Source organism: Pongo abelii, chromosome 9 (genome assembly GCF_028885655.2).
Source record: "Pongo abelii isolate AG06213 chromosome 9, NHGRI_mPonAbe1-v2.0_pri, whole genome shotgun sequence".
Taxonomy (NCBI): Eukaryota; Metazoa; Chordata; class Mammalia; order Primates; family Hominidae; genus Pongo; species Pongo abelii.
This window is the reverse complement of record NC_071994.2, coordinates 22170069-22187266: the sequence shown is the minus strand read 5'-3', so window position 1 is coordinate 22187266 and position 17198 is coordinate 22170069. Positions and strand designations below refer to the sequence as shown.

Sequence of the window (17198 nt, the reverse complement as noted above, 5' to 3'; positions counted from 1 at the left end):
AGGCCTGAAGGGCTTCGGGAACTGCTCAAAGTCATTGGTGGCAGAGCCCAAATTAGTGGCAGAGCCCACATTAGAAAGCAGGTGCCTTGACTCCTGCTCCAGTGCTCTTTCTTTCTTTCTTTTTTTTTTTTTAGACGGAGTCTTCCTCTGCTGCCCAGGCTGGAGTACAGTAGCATGATCTCAGCTCACTGCAACCTCTGCCTCCAGGGTTCAAGTGATTCTCCTGCCTCAGCCTCTCAAGTAGCTGGGATTATAGGCACCCACCACCACACCCGGCTAATTTTTGTATTTTTAGTAGAGACAGGGTTTCACCATGTTGGCCAGGCTGGTCTCAAACTCCTGACCTCGTGATCTGCCCGCCTCGGCCTCCCAAAGTGCTGGGATTACAGGTGTGAGCCACCGCGCCTGGCCTCCAGTGCTCTTTCTTATGATGCCAGCCTAGCTCATAGGAACAGTAAGTACAGTGTGTGGAATGCTCACCGTAAGCCCAGTGCTGTGCTAATGCCTTATGCGCATGTACACCATTGTCTTTCATTCTTGGAATAATCCTATAAGGTAGGATTAGAATATAGGTCCTGTTATATCTTAGTAAAATTCACAGAGGTTCAATGGCTTATTCAGGGACACACAGCAGGGCTTTCTTGGCCCTGCAGCCCCTCCTGGCTTCTCTATTCTCCAACATGATGTAACATGGAGGGGCCTAAGTAGAGAGAGGGGCTTCTGGCCTGCACCCATGGGTGGGCTGCCCTTCCCTCTAGTCTCTGTCCTCTCTAAGGAGGGTTGGAGAGGGGCCCCTTCCCTAGAGGGGAGGGAGCCTGGGCTTTCCCTGGAAGAAGCTCCCACAGGAAGGGAAGCCAGATCGTCAAAGAGACAGGAGGCATACATTTAAAATCCCCATCAATAAGAGCCTGCCTTGCCAGGGCATGCCTTTGAAATGCCAGGCTCTCCTGGTGAGTGCATTCCAGTTCCAGGGGGAGGAAACCAGGTGGGATTAAAGGAGGTGGAGAGGGAGCAATGTCCAGGGGTGGGAGGGACCAACCTGCCCCTCACCCAGACTCCACACTGGAATGAGCATTGCAGACAAGGAGCTATCTCCTAGGAAGCCAGGATATTGCACTGGGCACCACAGAAGCAGGGCCACCCATAAAACAAGGAAAAATGTTTTTAAACAATTTTATTTACAAAAATTCATTAAAGTACTGTTGTCATCATGGGATTTTCTTACAGTTACAGTTTAGTGTTATTTTTGTTTAGAATTCATTGGGGATGAGGGGAGACACCATAGTCTTTTCAGGACTTAGGGCCTTTAAATATTGTAGCTGTGCGGGGGTGGAATGGAGGGGCATGTTTAAGGGCCATCCCTGATCTCCCCTGGGGACTGGTGTCCAAAAGCCATTAACTAAGGAGCCTGAAGCACTGGGTACCATGCCTAGCTCTGGTATGAATTTACAGCGTCAAATTTGCTTTATGAAACTGTAAGCATTTTGGGGCCTTGATTTCCTCACCTATTAAATGGGTATAGTTACTATTGCTTCACCTATGTCACTGACCTTTAATTGTCATTCAGGCTAGAAATGAACAGAGACAGCAGGATGGCAGTGCCCAGGAGAACTTCAGGGACTCAGCTGCAAAGTTTATTACAAATGCAGATTCACAGGCCCCTCTCCAGACCTCCTGGGTCCAAATCCATGGGGTTTGAGCCGAGAGATCTACATTTGTAGCCACTCCCCTCTCCCCTACTCAAGTGATCTGATGCTCATCCCAGTGAGAACTCACCAGGAGCCAGAGATTTGGGTTCCTCCGATGAGCTGCCACCTCTGGCAGGTGGCTGATGCCTCCTGTGTGAAATCAGGGGACTGACCTGGGTGGCATCTGCGGGTGCAGCCTTCATGGTACCTCTCTGAATGGCCTGGGCTGGGGCTGGCTGGCCAGTGGGAGGTGGAGAGGGCAACCCAGGACAGAGGCCCCGTGAGGCAGGGCCAGGACTTGAAGTCTGGTGCTGACAACTTCTCTAAGAGGAGGGTGAACCCCACCGCCCCAGCTTCCGGCTGGGCCCCAAGGCTCCGGAGACTCCACGGACGGTGGCAGGTGGGCCATCTGCTCAGGCCTGGGCTGGGAAAGGGGGGCAGACACAGACCGCCCAGTACTGAATGGCATTTCTGTTGGGCCCCAGCCTGAAGAACAGATGGCCTGATGGCCGCTGGCGCTGGTGGGTGAGGGGTCAACAGAGGCCGGGCCTCCCCCTCCCCCTGGCTAAGTCACAGAGATCTCTCTTCCTGAGTGAGAAAGCCCTCACAAGGCACCCTTGGTGACAGCAGCCAGGAAGAAGTGAGTTTAAAGGGGATTAGCAGGTCCCCACAGCAGGCTGCTGGGGGAAGGCTGGGAAGCCGCCTGGCACCTGCAGCCTCCACTGGAGCCAGAAGGGAAGTGGGGATACCTGGTGTGGGAGGGCAGGAGCCAGCAGAACTTTAGGCCCAAGGAAAGCCTAGGCATCACTCGCTCCCAACCTCTTTTTCTTTTTCTTTTTTTTTTTTTTTGAGACGGAGTCTCATTCTGTCACCCAGGCTGGAGTGTGGTAGTGGCGCAATCTCGGCTCACTGCAACCTCCGCCTCCTGGGTTCAAGTGATTCTCCTGCCTCAGCCTCCTGAGTAGCTGGGATTACAGGTTCCCACCACCACTCCTGGCTAATTTTTATATTTTTAGTAGAGACGGGGTTTCACCATGTTGGCTAAGCTGGTCTCAAACTCCTGACCTCAGATGATCCGCCTGCCTCGGCCTCCCAAAATCCTGGGATTACAGGCATGAGCCACAGCACCTGGCCTCCCACCAGTTTTTCTGATGGAAAAACTGAGGCCTGGGAAGGCGCAGATCCCTCACTCCACATCACGCCGCAAGTCAGCGGCAGACCTGGGACTGGAACCTAGACATCCGGATGCCCTGTTTGAGGCTCCTCCTGTCCCTCCTCCAGCTGCCCTCCTGACGGTCCTCCTTTCCCCCCTCCCTCCCCTCCACTCTGCCTCCCTCTCCTGAGACCTGGCCAGGCCTCCCCACCTCTGTGTCTCTGCCACCCTCTTCCTCTGGCCTGAAATGCTCTCCCACTTTAGCTGCTGCAGAGTCTTCAAACCTCAATGCAAGTCCCCACCTCCTCCAGGAAGTCTTCCAACCCATCTTCCAAACCTAAGCATCCAGAATGCGAGACCTCTGCACCGTCCACTTGGGATTGTTGAGGCCAATCCCTTCATGATAAAGAATCAGTACCTGAGACTCAAACAGGGAAAGACTATTAGAAATGTTCTGCACCGCTGCCTCCCCCAGCCATTCTCCTGAGCTTCGTTTTTCTTTAAAAATATATTAAAAAGAGCTTCACTCCAGAGAGGCTGTCAAGGAATCTGGTAAAACAAGGGTGCCTTTGGGTTCTTCTCTTGAAAGGAGATATTTTTTCTGCTTTCTCTCCAAGGTTTCCCAGAGGGTCGGATTTCCTTTTCTTTCAGAGGCAGGAGCTGAGCCACGCCTGCAGACACCTGCTCCTCGGCTTTGGAGATAATCGCGGGGTGATCAGCTCTGCAAAGGGCCTCACAGCTGCTGGGCCTGAACCAAAAGGGCCTCAAGGGAGAAGCTTTGAGGGGAAAGTGGGAGGGGGAGAGCAAGGGCATCCCCTTTTGGGGAGAGACCCAGGTGTGAATCCCTGATCCAGCATTTACTAGGCCTCTTGCCTGGGAAAAGACTTTGAGCTGCCTCTGTGCCTCCCTGGCCAGGCTATGGGGAGGTCTTGCGCAAGGTTTGGTAGCCAAAGGGGAGAAGTTGGGCCTCAGCCCCTGCCCTCTCAGAGGCCCAGCCCAGGGGCAGAATCCACCAATCGCAACAACCACTCATGTCTCAAGATTCCTCAGTCCACTTAGCCAAGGGTGTCCCTGACTCTGCCCTTCACCTGCGTTCCGGGCAGTGCTCGTGCCCTGACTTGCTGGGTGTCTTTAGGAACGACCCTGGCCCTCCTGACACTCCAGGTTCTCAGCCCTCCAGGCAGAAAGTGGACACCTCTTTCTCAATAGCTTCTTCCACTCCTGGAAAACTACTTCAGGCTTTCTCTGAGTTCCTTGGAGCTGGGCTTCCAGCTCCCTGGTACGAGGAGGGAGGCTGGGGAGGGCTGAGGCCAGGGAGGTGGGAGTTTCCCCATAGCTAGCAGCTTCCAGCCGTGACAAGCCCAGTCCAAGGAAACATTTGTAGATCCTCTCAGACCTGATTCGTTCATCTCATTATTCATGCATTTATTGAGCACCTACAATATCCCGAGACCATGCTGGTCTCTGGGCATACGGCAATGAAAACAGCAGACATGGATCCTCTCTGATGAACTCCAAGCACATTGCCTAGTTGGGGAGACAGTAGTCAGAGTCCATGAGCAGATTTACATAGTGACAACATGTGATGGGCACTTTAAAAGTTATAAAGGAAACCCTGAGACAGTCATTGGGGGGAGAGTAATATTCTTTAGATGAGGGGCCCTTCTCTGAAGGGTGACCTTGGAGCTGGGACCTGAAGGATGAGAGAGGGAACCTGCCATGTGTCATATGGGGGGCCATGACTGATGCTGAAGGAGCGGCGGGGGCCAGAGCTGGTAAGAAGTTTTACTTTTCCCCAAGACCTATGATGAGCCCTGGGGAGCAAGTGACGGGCAGTGATTTGGTCAGATTCACAATTTCCTAAGCTAATCCTGGTTTCTGTTTGCAGTTGGATTGGCTTGGAAGGGAGAGGGACAGTGAGGAGCTCTGGAGATACAAGGGTCTCCAAAGTGGGGGGCACGCAGGCATCACAGGAGGTGTTTAAGGGACTTATTTAAGGAGAAAGGAATATTAATTTTTCTATTTCTATTTCTATTTCATCCAAAAAAGAGAAAAGAATTCAGCAATACTAGTATTTATAGATTGACGCTGATGTCCATATTAGGTTCTTTATATGAAATGTCACTAGAGGAAAGAATGGGAGCTGGACCACACAGAAAGGCCAGCCACTCTGCCCTCACTCCCGCTGTTGGCATTTAGAAGAATTTTTCTACTCATTTGAGACCAGTTATGCAGATTCATAGATTTATCAAATGGATACATGACTTAGAAAGAAGCCAGACAAAGGAAGAACAAAGAAAAAAGTGAAAAATGCTGAACCTAACTCAAATGTTGGATGATCAAAAGCATGGCGTGGCATGGACACTTCACTCCTAATGGTGCCACTCTGGCCAACAGAGGAAGGAAAAACGGTGACAATCCAGTTGGATCCCACAAGAAGGTGGCCCCCAGATTTATACTATGAATGAGAAGACAATTTGAAATAAGAATTTATATCCACTATTATTACTAATGAACCTAGCTATACTGTATATTTTTGCTTTGTTAGTAAAGGTAATGGTGGTAAAAAAGAAATCATCCATAGTAATTAAGGCATTTTAAAATATCATTTTATCTTGGTTTTATTTTTTAAATTTGTATTTTTGTGCATGTTTGACAATGTTCATGTTAGTATAGTCATGCATGATTATTATTTATAAATGAATTACTAGATTGAGTATGTGTGATTGACATTTTTTGCTGCTTTAAGGGCATGAGCAAACTAAGTAGAGAGGCCCGAGCTAAGATTTGAGGAGCCCAGGACCGGGGCTGCTGTGGGAGGCACTGACTGTCCAGGGGGATGCCAGGGCCCCTGGGCCCGGCCTGCTGGCTGTAAGGGCTTCCTGCTGGCATCCATGCCGTCTGCCTAGCTCACTCTTCCCTCAGCCCAGACTTTCATCTGGGAAGGCTTTTTTTTTTTCCGTCTTTACAAATGAAGAGAAGTTCATTCCCTTAAAGGGTAAACGGCAGATCCTGGCGAGGCTTTCAGATTATTTATTCGCTGGCCAGTAATAGAATAGAACGCACATCCTGGCTGGAGGAGGAGGCCGTTCTGGTGCCCGCACAGGGGTCTGGAGCCCTGGAGGCCTGGGGCTTGCCCTCTGTGAGGTTTGCCTGCTGGCTTCTTCGACACAAAGGCCTGCTCGTCCGACCTGTCCTTATGGGGCACATCACTCCTGGGTATTTCTCTGTACAGCATCCCGGAAAGGTGCCAATAACGCCAGCTTTGTGTGTGCGGCCTCCAGATCCAGCACCGCACATGCGATGGCCAACTCCCTCCAAGGAGTGTGGCACTGGGCTGGCAGCCCCTCTGGTGGAAGGTCTTTCTCTTTGCTTTGGGGTTTTCAAAGTCCTTTGCAGCTACGGCACTGTTGCCATCAGCTCCGCCCTCACCAGGCACCCACGAGCCAACAGACCCTGGGAGAAAGATGTGTCCAGCTTCCTGCAGTCAGGCCAAGCTATGTGTCCAAGCTCCATGTGGCTTAGAGTCCCTCTGGCTGAAGGGTCAGGGCCCCAACCCCTTCCATACTGTTCCACCCAACTCTCCTTTTCGCAAAAAGGCTTTCACAAACTGCAGAGGTCCTTGCAAGCCCCTAGATGTCTGTCAGCTGCCTGACTCCCTTCTCCCCATAGATCCCTGTCTGTTTCCTTTGTCACCAAAATCCAGCCAGAAATCTCCCCAGAGCATGTTCTGACTCTTGTTCCCAGGCGGCAGTCGCCATGTGGTTGGCATAGGTGCACATTTATTAATAAAATGAGCAAAATAACCAAATGCTTTGGCAGCTCCTGCAGCTTGCCAGAGGCTCTCCGCATGCCCAGTGGCACCAGAGGGTGGAGATGGGTCCTGGGGAGGAAGGCTGTGGGGAGCCACCACAGGAGACATGCTTCTGACCATTGGTGAGACATTCCACAATCCACAAGGGCTGATGGGTACCCACTGTCTCGGCTCAGGTGGCTTTTGGAAAAGGAACCCATGATGGGGGCATGGTGGCCTGCAAATGGTTGCTTGAGTGACCCTGCTCAAGAGAGCTCACCCAGCCCTCCTCCTCAGAGAGTGGGCCAGGCCAGAATCCTCCAGCCCTAGGGAGCGGCAGAGAGCAGGTCAGGGCAGGCCCACCAGGGGCATGCTCTTCGTAGTAAATAATGGTGATTTAGGGTCCTGCCTCAACATTCAAATCCTACCTCTGTCCCTACCGGCAGTGGGGCCTTTGCCAAATCACCTAACTCAGCAGGGCTTCCCACTTCCAAATCACCTGGGATGCTGCAGGCATGACAAACCTGCATTATTGGGGCCCATGCCAGGCTCACTCAGGGAATCATCCTCTGCAGGGACCCTGGTTTCTCACATGCTCTCCATGTACATTTGCATGTGGTCAGGTCAGCACCTAGGAACCACTGATTTAACCTCTCTAAATTTTTATTTTCTTATTTAAAAAAGTGGAGATCGTTGTGAAGCTTAAACGGATGAATATCTATATATAATACCAAAATTTAGCTAGCATTTAGTATGACTGCTAATGCATTAGCTCATTTAATTTTCATAACAGCCCTATGAGGTAGACACCATCCCGAAGCCCATTTCACAAGTGAGGAGACTGAGGCTCAGAGACATTAAGCATTTTCCTAAGGCTGGCTACGCAGATGGTAGTGGCTGGGATCCATGTAAACTGCTTGGCACAGTGCCTGGAACATAATAAGTGCTCATTAATTTGTGGCTTGTTTAATGGCCAGTTATAGTGGTTCATTCCTATAGTGCCAGCGTTTTGGGAGGCTGAAATGGGAGAACTGCTCGAGAGCAAGAGTTCAAGACCAGTGGGTGGATCACCTGAGGTCAGGAGTTCAAGACCAGCCTGGCCAACATGATGAAACCCTGTCTCTACTAAAAATACAAAAATTGGCCCAGCGCAGTGGCTGACACCTGTAATCCCAGCACTTTTGGAGGCCGAGGCAGGCAAATTGCCTGAGCTTAGGAGTTTGAGACCAGGCTGGCCAACAGGGCAAAACCCCATCTCTACTAAAAATTAAAAAAATAAAAATAAAATAAAAATAAAAATAATTAGCTGGGCCTGGTGGCACGTGGCTGTAATCCCAGCTACTTGGGAGGCTGAGGCAGGAGAATTACTTGAACCCAGGAGGCAGAGGTTGCAGTGAGCCAAGATTGTGCCACAGCACTCCAGCCTGAGTGACGGAGCAAGACTCTGTCTCAAAAATAATAATAATAATAATAATAATAATAATAATTTAGCTGGGCATGGTGGCAGGCAACTGTAATCCCAGCTACTCAGGAGGCTGTGGCAGGAAGATCGCTTGAACCCAGGAGTCGGAGGTTCCAGTGAGCCGAGATTGCACCACTGCACTCCAGCCTGGGTGACAGAGTGAGACTCTGTCTCAAACAAACAAACAAAAAACGTGGTTTGTTTAAAAAAGACGGAGGGAAGGAGGCTCAAGTCTGGCTCAGTCTTCAGAAGTTGTCCGTGCCCTGCATCCCAGCACATTCTGCTCTACCTCTGGTCAACCCAGCCAAAAGCATCTCCCTGTAGAAGTGCCCCAACTGCCCCGCCCAGATTGACAGCGAGGTCTGGCTGCCTTTGTCCGGTTAGCTAACGGGCCCCCTGGAGAATCCACCTCCAGGCCCCATGGAGAATCCTGGGACTGAGTCGAGCAGGATCTTTCCAGCATCAAGAACACCCACTCAGCACTCGACCATTTTACCCTAGAGCCCGTGGAGGCTCTCTCACCAGGTGGGAGAGGGAAGTCGCTTTATGCTTCCTCAGCTCACGCCTATAAGTGTTCAAGTTCACAAGTGGTGCTTTTCTTAGACCGGCGCGTCATTTATGCTAGAAGCGTAAATTTGACAGGAGGGAGCATCGCAGGGGGGAAGAAGTGAACATGTGGGGAGCCAGGTGCCAGGATAGGACTTGGGCATGTTATCTCATTTTATCTCATGTTATCTCATTCCCAACAGCTCTGTTCAGGAAGTATCATTACCCCAATTTTGTAGCCAAGAATACTAAGGCTCAGAGGTTAGGTGACTTACGACTGTAATACACAATAGTTAGCATTGATTGAGCATACATTGATTGAGTGTTTACTCGCTGCAGTGGTAAAATGCATTGACTGACTCCTCCAAAGCTCTGTACATTGTCTTTACAGAGAAGATAAATAGCTTGCCCAAGTTCACCTAGGAAATGACAAAGGCAGAATTCAAAACCCAGGCCCTTGTGGTTCCAAAGCATTTCCTTCTATCTGTAAATAGTGTCTTAACATTGTATGGTTTATTTTAGAACCTAGAAACCTATCCCCAGGTGGATGCAAACCCCCTCCTCTTGGGATTCCTGAACGTGCAGTAAGGAATACTGAGCCGGAGCCTCCTCTTGCTGTGTGACCTTGGGCAACTTGCTTCAAACCAAATTGTTTGGGCAATTTGGTTTCTTCATCCGGAAATGAGGAAGAGTGACCCTTGTCGACATTACTGGCTTGTAAAGGTCTACCCAGAGAGAAACCGCATGTACAGACACACATGCAATGCCTCTGGGAGGACTTCGTCTTCTTAAATTGCAACATTAAGCACTTTCCTCCCACTCTGGTCACCTTCACTTGCTATTCCAAGTCAAATCAATTCAACAGATGCTGGGGGTAGCCATATTGCTCTGTAGCATGCTGGGTTCTGGGGGTGCGGCCGGAAGTGAGGTGCACTGGAACCTGGTGCCTGCCCTCTTACCCACCTAAAGTTTGGCTGCAGTGTGAAAACCTAGCATCTCTTGAATTGAGTTAACTTGGAATAGCAAGTAAAGGTGACCAGAGTGGAAGGAAAGTGCTTTAGTCCATGCTTTAGTCTCCCCAGACCTGGCGCTTCCTGCCAAAGACACCCCTGGGCCTTATAAATAAGTCCTTTTTTGCTGAACCCAACTTGAGTGACTTCCTCTGATTCAAAATTCCAGAGCCCAATTAGTACAGCCCTACCTCCCTCCAGGCCAAAAAAATACACTGATGAGAAACCCCCCACCCTACAGGGCTCATTTGTCAGAAAGGCTGGGAGAGAGAAACGGCCGAGCACAGGAGCGTTGGTCTCTCAGGGTTCTGGGGGAAGAAGTGGGCTCTGTGACCTAGGGAGCCACCTTTAATTATTATGCAGTGGCTGGAGCTTGTGCTTGCTTTGATTGGAACAATTTCTAAAAACTTGATCCCAAGATGGAGCCCTCACTATAGGTGCTTAATCATAACCCAACGTGGTTCACATTTATTCAGCTTTTGAAATACACAAATTGCCTTATCACCCCTCTGGGAAGCCTTGCTGGACCGTCCCACCAGGCCAAATCTATCTTTCTCCTCCCTGCATCTTGGACACCATTCCGCTGAGGCTGTCACACTCTCTCAAGATAAGCAGGCTGTGTGCAGAGGGAAGAGTGAGATAAGGCTGGGTTCAAATCCCAGCTCTATTGCCCATTCTCGTTGGTAAAATGGGGGTGAAAATCTCTTCCTTGTAGGGTCATTTAAGAATCTTATGGTACTGTGTATTGGTGAGTTCAGCACAAAGCCAGGCACTTAGTCACATCCCAAAAGCAGCTTTACTACTGGTAGCATGGTCTGTTTAGATGCTTTTATCTTCCCTACCTCACGTGAGTGCTTCAAAAACAGAAAAAAGCCATTTTACAGCTGTTGTCTCATATCGAACAGTGCCTGGTGTACAGTAAATACCTGTTCAGTCACCAATACTGCATTTTGGATCCATGAACTTCCTTAAGCATCCCAAGAAGTCATGAAATCGACAGGGTGGCGTTCTGCCTGGGCCCTGAATGGGAGGAGTCCCCAGGTCTAGCTGAACCCAAGCCCAGGTCTACTCTCCAGTTGCCCAAGTTGTATTTCTGCTCAAGACTGAATTAATCCCAATCTCACTGGACGTGAATTAAGCTGCGGGACCTTGTATTCTGCTTGGACAATATCCATTACTGACTGGAGTTTCTCAGTGGTAGACTGAGCCAAGCAGGAGATGCGGTGGGGATGGGGGGACATGGTAGCTTTCCCTAGAGGAAGCCCAGCCTTGGCCTGGCCCAACTGGCCAAGGAGTGCTTTGCTGAGTTATGGGGGTTCAGTGCTCAAAGTTCCAGAGGAGTCTGGGCCCCCAAGATTCTCAGAATCATCCGCCCAATTATCCCCACCTGAGGTCTCAGCATCCCACTCTCTGCCCAGCAGGGTTCTTGGCTTTGGCTGAGATCCGGCCAAGCTATGCCCTCCTTCTCCTTCACAGCCCTGTGACCCTCCTGCCCCTAATTCCATGCCGAGCCTGATTTTCAGTACAGGATACCCTTTGGCTGTGGAAGGAGAGAGTGTCTTACAACAGCACTATGGGGATCTTGTTCTTCACTGCATGGCCTGAGTTGACAGTGGATCAACCCGAGCCTGCTGTTTTCTTCCTTTAAGGCTTCTAGAGCAGTTAGCCGCCAGCCAGCCTCACCATCCCTGTAAGGCCCATCGCCTCTGGATTGTTTAGATGCTAGTACTTTCATCTGATCCCCCACCCCACCATCATCTGTACCTCTTCCCAGCCCAGCACAGAGAAAGTCTTAATCACTGTAATACTAGGGTGGCCACCATCACACGTCCCACGACAACAGGGCCCTCATTGTACCTCACCAAGTGACCCAGCTCCAGAATGCCCTCCTGTAGTGGTGTTCTCAGGGCTGCGACTCTCTTAGCTTAAGATACCCCCAAAGTAGAACCCAATGCAAAGGCTTGTGTACAGGGAGTTTATTTTGGAAATCATTCTAGGGACCAGAAATGAGGGATGAACAGGAGTGGGAAACAAGAGAAAGCAGAAGAGCCAAGATAACGGTGCATTATTAGGTCACTGCCGTGGGTGGCTGGGGCTCAGCGCTGCCAGGACCTTCCAAGCAGTGCACAAAGGGACCTTATGGGCCAGATGATGGCCTGGCAGAAGCATTCACCCGGTGGCGCCTGTGCACCCCAGGTTGAGGCTGGCTCAGTGGAAGCAACTTCCCTCCAGAAGTCCTCCCGCTGAGCCCGCTCCTGCCAACCTTGTGTTGGGGCGCTGCGGAAGCCCCTGGGCAGAAAATGAAAACCGCCTCATGCTGACAGGAGGCGAGGTGCTGGTGGTGCAAAGGGAGCTGAAGCCCGCCCGGAACTGCTTGCCACAGCATGGCTGGAAATAGAGTTGTAGCCGCGCACGTGGCAGGCGGCGTTCAGAAGGAATCTGGTGCATTCTCTCGTAGTTATGAAAACAGGCTCTGGAGCCAGGCTGTCTTGATTCCAATCCTTCTGCTGTGCTTCCTTTCCTTCCACTTACAGAAGGGGGAATACTAAGAAGAAAGTACTTTATAGGGTTGTTATGAAGTAAATGAGAAAATCCATGCAAGATGCTTGTAATAGTGCCTGGCACATAATAAACACTCAATTAAGAGCAGCTTCTAATATCCCCATTTTACAGTTGAGGAAATTGAGATACGTATCTTTTGAGGGATGAGGAGAAAGGGGACAAAGAAAGGGAGGGAAGGATTTCGAGTAGATCCCGCTCAAACCTCCAGAGAAGTGGAGGCCCTGGCTCTCTCAGTGTTTCTATGTCCTCTTTCCCTATCACAGGAGAGGCCCAAGGATGGGGAGCAAAGGCTTTCTTCCTCATACAGGCATTCAAGCTTCCTCTGCTCCAGCTACAGGGTCCGTGGGTTCCTTGTGATGTCACAGCTGGTTGCTATGGAGACCAGGTTGCTGTGAATGTCAGTCCGAGGCCCATTAGGAGCACAGTGATCAGCAGCCCAGGCCAGCCCAGAGAGACAAGAAAATGAGGCTCCCTGTGAGGTCTAATAAACACCTCTCGCCACACCCCAAACACACAGACACACAACAGAGCCCGCAGGTCCTGAGTGAGTCCGCTGGCCCACCCCATTCAGCTGAGATCTGACAACATATGTTTGGGGACAAACAGCCCCAGCAGCCAGGAGCAGGCCACGTCATACATAGTCAGCATCAGCCATGGTCCCCTCTCACTCTCCTGGGGGAAAAAGGTGCTGCTTACAGGCAGCGTGGCATCCGAGCATCCCCATGGCGATGCTGAGGTCAGACATCACTGTGGTGATCTCACACTGGGGCCACCGGGCTCAGGCCAGGCCGGGAGTAGGCTGTCTACCCATCGCTGGCTGTCATTGTCACCAAGGGAAGAGGAGAAGCTGTGAAGAGTTGCTCTGGAAAAAACAAATCTGCTCATAGGACAATGGGTCTGGGTGAACCTATCCCGGCCCTCTTGGCTGCTGGGCCAGGGCCTGGTTTTTCACAGGGCACAATTAAGGCCACAGGAAGTGGCGTCCTGCCTCTGAAGACAGCACACAACTACCCTAGAAAGCGCTCTTGTCACCCCTGCTGTGAGTCCCCCAGTGGGTTGCTTTAAGAGCCTTTCCTTTTACTGTGTATGGGGAAAATCTTCTAGAGGGATTGGCAGAGGTGGGGGGAAGCACCCTATGCCCTTCTCTGTATCGCAGGGGATCCTCCCTCCATGCCCTGGCGAAGCACTGCCCACCGCCTTCCCCAGGGCTGAGCCAGACTCTAGGCAGCCTCCAGCCACCCGTGCCTCCAGTTCACCCCTGCCTGCCTGCTGCTGTCCTCAGCCAAGCCCTTCAGCATTCCCCAGCTCCAGGCCCCACTGTACTACCTGCCTAGTTGGGACACTTTTGCAGGAGGGACTGTCGCCTTTCTTTTGCTGGACTTTTATTTTTTTGAGACAGAGTCTTGCTCTGTTGCCCAGGCTGGAGTGCAATTGCACAGTCTCGGCTCGTTGCAAGCTCCGCCTCCCAGGTTCAAGTGATTCTCCTGCCTCAGCCTCCCGAGTAGCTAGGACTACAGGCGCGTGTCCACCATATCCGGCTAATTTTTTTATTTGTTTTTTGTTTTTTGAGATGGAGTTTCACTCTTGTAACCCAGGCTGGAGTGCAATGGTGCAATCTCGGCTCCCTGCAATCTCCATCTCCCAGGTTCAAGCTATTCTCCTGCCTCAGCCTCCCGAGTAGCTGGGATTACAGGCGCCCGCCACCATGCCAGGCTAATTTTGTATTTTTAGTAGAGATGGGGTTTCACCATGTTGGCCAGGCTGGTCTCAAACTCCTGACCTCAAGTGATCTGCCTGCCTCAGCCTCCAAAAGTACTGGGATTACAGGTGTGAGCCACCGCATCCGGCCTGGACTTTCTTAAGAAACAGTTACTCCTAACCTAGAGCTTGACCTCATAGCTGGGCCCTTCATCCTGCTGATGGGCAGTGTAGGGAGAGAGGAACCACAGAGGCATCTGGGAGGCAAATCTCATTGCCACCCCTTTCCAGAGACGTGGCCCTGGGCAAGTCATGTCCCCTCTCTGAGACTGTTGTTTTCTCAGGGTCATTGTGAGGATTAGATGGCCCCATAAGTGTTCACCCCTTTCTTCCCAATCCTGCATCTGGACCCCAGATGCCACCTCCCACATCAGAGGCCCTGCATCCATGCTCTGCATCTCCAGCTGCCCTCACCACACATCTGTTGCTCTGCCCAGGCCCCTCAAGGCTGGTGGGGTTCTTATACCTTGCTTTTGCTGACTCAGTGGATGTGTCTAGATACCACCAGGCCCGACCCCGTTCTGTAGGTCCCTTCTAGAAAGGAGAGCCACCAAGAGCCTATGCCCTGCTCTGTGTTAGGATCTGTGTCAGACATTTCACACCCATTATTCTAATGAACTCTCACCCCAAGCCCAGCACAGAGTGATCACTAGTCCCATTTTAGGGATGAAAACATTGAGACAGAAGTAAAATGACCTGCCGGGCACGGTGGTTCATGCCTGTAATCCAAGCACTTTGGGAGGCCAAGGCGGGTGGATCATGAGGTCAGGAGTTCAAGACCAGCCTGGCCAACATGGTGAAACCCCGTCTCTACTAAAAGTACAAAAATTAGCTGGGCATGGTGGCACATGCCTGTGATCCCAGCTACTCGGGAGGCTGAGGCAGGAGAATTGCTTGAACGGGGACCCAGGGGGTGGGGGTTGCAGTGAGCCAAGATTGTGCCACTGCACTCCAGCCTGGGCTACAGAGGGAGACTCAGCCTTAAAAAAAAAAAAAAAAAAAAAGAAGTAAAATGACCTGCCAAGTTCACATGGCAACTATAGCTACCATTGACCAAGCATTTTCTCTTTGTTGAGTTTTATGCTAAAATGCTTCACACCTATCATTTCACTATAGAGTAGGAAGTTAAGTGCCTGAACTCTGGAGCCAGCCTGCCTGGATTTGAATCCTGCCTCTGCCCCTTACTAGCTGTGTGACCTTGAGCAAGTTACTTAATCTCTCTGTGCCTTGGAGTCCTTATCTGTAAAATAAGATAGCAACAATTCCTCCCTTATAAGATTGTCATGAGGATGAAATTAGGGATAAAGTGCTTAAAGTCATGTCTGGCAAGAAGTAAATGCTATATAGTGTTTCTTTTTTTTTGTTTTCTTTTTTTTTTTAAAGTTGAAGAAAGCCTCACAACAGCTCTTAGGGTAGAGTACTACTGTTAGTTGCATGTTAGGGAGTAAACAGGCACGAGAGATGAGTTCACATACTTGAGGTCACACAGCTTATACATGGCAGGGCTGGGATTAGAGCCCAGGGTTTACTGTATCAGGAGCTGTGCTGGTCCCATCTTGCCATCCACCCTGCAGGAGAGGACAGCAGGAGTCCTGCCAGAGGGTAAGGTCCATGGCAACTAAGAACCAGAAGGGAGTGCTGCCCCACCCATAGAGCTCGGCTGGGGCTGGGTCGGGGCACAAGGACTCAGTGGCTGGTGGAGGAGGGAGAGAAAGGAGTAGCCGGCTGAGGCTCGCCAGGATCCTAGCATCCAAAATTCCTGCTCCAGCTGAGAAGGAAGCATGGCCGGGCTGAGCTGCCAAAGAGCTAGGCTCTGGGTCACCACCAAAGCCCCATGCTTCTTGCCTAGATTGAGCTTGAGCCCTTGGAAATCTTTGCATTTATCAATAGTACATTCCATAAATGGGATTCTTATTTCCAGCTCTGTGACCTTAGGCAAGCAGCTGGACCTTGCTGGACCATGTGTCATGAGGTTGTTATGGGGCATGAGTGAGTTAGCGGATGGGAATATAAAGTTCCTATCGCAGTCCAGCACAGGGCAGGGGGTGTTCAGGATATGGAGGTTCCCTTCCCCTCTCTGCTCAATGCCCAGGCATCGTGGCTGACCCTTGGTCAGTAGAGCGCACCCAGACGAATCCAGGTGGACACTTGTGTCTTTGTGGTTATCTTAGGGTAGAGAATCAAAGGCTTGTAGATGTCCTTGCCGCTTCCACGGGATCTCTGGGACTTGGAAACTGAGCTTTAAGAAATAACTATAGTGCAAATGTGAGTATAAATATAATCAGGTTTTCATCATGTTCTTCCTGCAAAATTCTCTTGGAAATGACAACCGACCTCCATTCTATTGCAGGGAACTAAAGGAAAAGGGTTCAGCCCAAAGCAGAATGGACTGTGATGATCACAGTGACCTCCTGAGGCCAGCCTGGTGGTAGCAGCCAGAGACAGCAGCTGAGTGAGACCCCAAGGGAGGGATGAGCCGGGCAGTGTGGTTGGAGTTCTCCCAATACATCTCGTTTTCCTCACCTCCAGATCACACACATGCACACACACACATGCACCCACACACCCCTTACACACTCCGGCCCGAAGGTTTCTGCAGGACTCCTTCCTGGCGCTCTGTCCATTGTTGCCAGCGTCGCACCACACTGCAAGGCTTTGCAAACCTTCCTTCCAAAGTGAAGGAGACCCTCTGGCCGTCTGAGGCTCGGTCTGAAGCAACAGCTTCAGAGCGCAATCTCAGGCGTGCAGGAAGTGTGCCGCGTGCCACATACATTACCTCACTTAATCTCATTAGCAGGAAATGTCTTTAAAGTCTTATGTTGGTGCTTAAAAATTCCTGAGCAGTTTAGCCCTTACTAAAGCCAGGCTTTTTAAAATTTGAAATGAGATTGAGAAAATTGTGGTCATCGGAATTCCCTTCAGAGACAACACTTAGCTGAGTCTCTTGGTTGTAGGGAGGAGGCTGATGGTGGCAGAAGGGGCAGTGGGGATGGCAGAGAGTGGGGAGAGCATGCCAAGGGGACACTCAAGTGAGAAAATGTGATACTAAATCGCTCCATATTATGTGGAGTGAGGAGGAAAGAGGGTATGTTTGGGGGTGGGGAGAGTGTGTGTGTGTATGTGAGAGAGAGAGAATGTGTGTGTGTGTGTGTGTATGAGAGTGTGTGTATGTGAGAGAGAAAGTGTGTGTGTGAGAGAGTGTGTGAGAGACAGAGACAGTGTGTGT

General features: G+C 50.8%; 1 long non-coding RNA gene across 1 annotated transcript; it reads left to right on the top strand.

Annotated features, from left to right (window-relative positions):
• Positions 1–11620: 11620 nt before the first annotated feature.
• On the top strand, positions 11621–16855 carry LOC129048623 (uncharacterized). The gene is made up of 3 exons (XR_008511121.1): positions 11621–13253; positions 16144–16237; positions 16323–16855. It is a non-coding gene; the product is annotated as an uncharacterized LOC129048623 (long non-coding RNA).
• The last annotated feature ends 343 nt before the right edge of the window (positions 16856–17198 follow it).